The sequence below is a fragment of the Strigops habroptila genome, chromosome Z (genome assembly GCF_004027225.2).
Source record: "Strigops habroptila isolate Jane chromosome Z, bStrHab1.2.pri, whole genome shotgun sequence".
Lineage (NCBI taxonomy): Eukaryota > Metazoa > Chordata > Aves > Psittaciformes > Psittacidae > Strigops > Strigops habroptila.
The window spans coordinates 10,661,200-10,665,483 of record NC_044302.2 but is presented as its reverse complement, the minus strand read 5'-3'; the positions used below and the strand labels follow the sequence as shown (position 1 = coordinate 10,665,483).

The 4,284-nt window shown below is 36.8% G+C and overlaps 1 long non-coding RNA gene across 1 annotated transcript; it reads left to right on the top strand.

The window, feature by feature from the left end:
• The first annotated feature begins 295 nt into the window (after nucleotides 1-295).
• LOC115600942 lies at nucleotides 296-3,763 on the top strand. The gene is made up of 3 exons (XR_003989198.1): nucleotides 296-421; nucleotides 1,427-1,517; nucleotides 3,705-3,763. It is a non-coding gene; the product is annotated as an uncharacterized LOC115600942 (long non-coding RNA).
• Nucleotides 3,764-4,284: the final 521 nt, after the last annotated feature.

Sequence of the window (4,284 nt, the reverse complement as noted above, 5' to 3'; positions counted from 1 at the left end):
TTGTTAAGCGATTGTTCATTAATCTTGTCTTGACGAGGATTCACTGGGCAGGCTCAACTTGTAACTGTGCAAGTTTGCTCCTTTTTTCCTTTCTTTTTTTTCCTCTCCTCTCTTTTCTCACAACATTGAGCATCCCAAGTGAAAAGGTTTCAGAGTCTAGCAGTGCCATTATAAATAGAATGGTGCACCTACCCCCCTAATATTCTTACTTCAGTGATTTAGATAATGTCTCCTTCCTTTGTAGAGAGCTGGAGATTCTCTGATGTTCCTCTACAGCCATCACTTGACCAGAAAATATACTCCAAGCATCCAGAAATGCTCTGTTTCTCTTGATTAACACCCAGAGCTGGATCTGTCTCTGCCCTACTGTAAGGTTTGGGTAAATACGACTTCAAGATTCAGTGCCTAGAAGTTGGATTTGGTATGTTTGTTTGTTTTGTATCTCGCCATGAAGTATATATAAGGTGGTTTTAGGTTCAGTCTTATGCAGATTTTGAGAATTTTTACACTGTATACAGAAGATTTAAAATTAATTCCTTCCATGTGAGCCTATGATTTGTGGGTGGGTCTAACAGTTTGACAACTGGGTGATCCAACTGCATTTTTAAGGCTGTAAAAACGAACCAGACAGTCTAAAACATAATTCAGCATTTTATCTTTGAGAATATTTTGTCTTCAACAATTTATTTTGCTAGTTCCTATTGCATTTAGTTGCAATGCATTTGTGAACCTGTGTTTGCAGCATGCTATTTTAACTTGATGTGCCAGAATGGGTAAGTCTGAGGGCTGTACAGGATAATGACAATGTCATTTTCAAGGCGCTCTAAATACTATGGAAGATAACTTGAACAGATATTAGTTTCCCACTGTGCTCAGTTGTTACACAGTAGCTAATTAAAAGGCAGTTGACAAGCACATAAGACAAGCAATGCTTGTTGGAGTCCTTACAAAGCTGGAAAATAATCTAATAACCCTAGAATTAATTTAGACTCATATGTTTTCATTGCAAATGGTTAATAGGCTGATGGTTGAACTGGTGTTCTCAGACACTTTCCTTCTTGAAGTAGTACATGACCAGTTTAACTTTTCTCCTATGTAATAAAATTATACAAATCTAAATTATACACACGTTCCTAAGTTCCTAGACTTCATTAAATACTAGGGGATTAAAAACTTGTATAAATTAATCAATGTGCTATAATCCTAAAAATTATAAAATGAGCCCTTGAGGAAGTAATGTAATACTAGCTTTTTAATTAGTGTGACACCAGAGATTCATTGTTCTATAATGTAACTCATATGTTTATTAATTGTATTATCATTTTAAACTAGAAGAAAACCACTATGGTTTTACTGTTTGCAAGTAGGTGGTAGGTGCTTATGGATTTTAATCCTGTAAATACGTCTTTATCTTCTGCTCACACAGGTAAACCTATGAAACTGACTACAGTATTATCTTTACATTCATGAGTAAATAGGTATCTTACGATTCCTGGGCCAGATTTATCAAGATCTCCGTAAGTAATCCTTCTGGAAGCCAGAAGCCCTACTGATAGCAGTGAATGCTAGTAGTGCTTAGAATATCGGGTGCAATTTTAGCATGAAAATGTCAATTTGTTTTTGAGATTAAGGTGGAAGCCAGTAAGAGGTACAGTCAGGTTTGAGAAAAGCTTGCTATGTCATTTGGCATACTGTATGCTTTCAAGACACAAAGACTTTTTCATATAACAAATACTTTTGAAAGTCTTCATTCGTATTCTCAGTTCATCTTCATCTTACAGGCTGCTGTCATGGTCATTGTTATGGGAAAAAAAAGTGCTCCCTACTATTACGCAGGACTGGTTCTGGTAGTGTTAAACATCAGTGAATCACTCAAGCTTTAAATTCTGTCATGCCAGAGCTGTTAATAAACTAAGTGACAAAATTTGGTGAAGTTAACCTTCAGATGTCTGTGACCGTGTGGGAGGGCATAGGGAGGGGGAAATAGCAGCAAATTTTACTGTTGTTTGTATGGAAACATAAAATCACATTGATTTTCCAAAGGTAATTAAAACAAAGTAAAACAGAACATGGCCAATTAAAAAAAATCCCAAACATCCAAACCCCAAAAACCTTTAAATGTCTTGAACAGTATTAGTGATGTAAATAGAAAACTGCTATGGGACAAATTAAGGGGCGGGGAGGGGAGTAGGGGGTGGTGTTGAAGATTTTGAAATGGAATTCTAAGGCATCCTTTCCAGTTTCAGTGTAGATCTCACTTAGGGTTTTTTTGCTAATCTAAAGCTAAAGTCCAGACTTCGCCCTTAACATCAAGTGTGTCCATATGGGCAGTGTTCTATACCTAGGTGACCACATTACACCTACTGAATGTTACTTGTACATCTCACAATGTTCTCTGAGCAATTTTGAAGCTGTTTAAGTTTGAGAATTCTTCCTCAGTGTACATGTGTCACATTAGGGCTTATAATTGTTTAGAGACTGGTGTTGTCTAAATTATCTGCTTTGATGTTGTGTGAATTCCAGTTTGTAAATTTACCTTAATCTGGTTTAGAGAATTTAATTTCCAAGCACAGCCAGTGCCTGTGGGCACTGTGCACAGCAGGATCAGTGCAATGCTGGAAACTCACACAAACTGTATTTAGCAGTGTGATTTAACAGTGTTGGACAGGGAATACTGCCTGAGACTGCCCCTTGTTTCAAAGGGTAAAACAAAACAAAACAACAAAAAAGAGGAAATGCTAACTCTGTCTTTGGCAAATTTTCCCAACATTGTCTGTTCTGATGAAAATGAACAAGGAAGATCAGAGATTTGAGCATTTTTTCATATAGTTCCTGTGGAGCTGCTGGAAGAGAGACAAGTATCCAATGCAGAACATCATGGCAACAAACACTATGGCTCTTTTGTTTCCACTCTGTATTTTTTAGAAATCTAAAGGGGAAAAAAAAGTTCAATGAAATTTGAATAGTCCAACAGTATCCAAATCTGTTATATGTATTATTTATTGTACCAATCCTCAGCTGGTATAAATAAGCCCACTTACAATGATGCTAACTGTGGATTTGCTCAATTACATCCTCCATCTGGGCAGTGGAGCCATGCTTTAACAATAAAGAAGCATTTCTCTTTTTCTTTCTTCCATTCTCGCTTCCTGTTAGAGTATTAAAATAATTCTGTGTAAGCAAACTATCCCCAGGATATCCAAGGAGTCTGTTGTTATGTCTTCTTCTGTTACTATTTACATTTATTGTAAATGGCCTTTTTTTGCATTAACAAAGGAAGGCTCAGAGTTAGGGGAAACGTTCACTATGAGCTAATTTTTGATTCCATAAAATTTCTAGAATTACATCATGTTATGAAAAGCAGATATTGCAACAGTCTTTCCTTTTCAGAAGGATTCTCAGCAATTCCCCCCAAAAATCTAGTCTTGGCTATGTTTTATTCACAGAGGCCAGTTTTCATATTAGATCTCTTTTATGCTCAAATACTTCAGGGGATAAGCCAGCACTAAGTTTTGGACTACAGGACTAGATTTTGAATATGAAAATGCACCTCTTATTATGAAATGATTGCTAGAAGAGCACTTGAAGGAAACCCAAATTGCAATTTTTTGATTTCCTGTACTCTAAAATAACCTCACTACACTGTTTTTCATACGAACATGAAACATTGCTTCTAGGCTACTAACTTGTATTCCGTGTTTCAGGTCAATGCATTTTGAAGCAGATGGGGCAGTAATTCATGAAAAATAGTGTTTAGAAAAGAAAAGGTAAGTCAATTTTACAGATACTGTGATATCTATAAATTGGCTTGACCATTGCTGTATTGCAAAAGAGTTATAGTTGCTCCATAGCTACTTAATTTACCTGTAGGGGAGAAAGCAAGAATACAACCAGGGTGAGCCAGGTGCCAGATCCCAGACTGGACACCCCACCTCTGCATGATTCCTGGTTTTTCCTTAGTCTAATTGATAAAATATTTATAGATCCAATGAAGTGTTTTGTTTCTAATGACGTTTCATGGATTCTTTCTACCATTTTGCATTTGGTTTCCATGAAAATCTGGTAAATTGCTGAATGATGCATTTAATGAAACAGCAGCTGTAAGGTAGAGGTGCAGAATGGTACCACCACCCATGGATGGTGGTTTCTGAACTTGCATCTCTGAATGCTCAAATGCTCACAACTTCTGACAGTGACAGTTGCTGAAGAACAGAAATGCTTAAATTCTGTCCAGTCCAAATAGGTGGAATTCCAGGTACTAAGCAGCCAGATTAAGAGCAATGC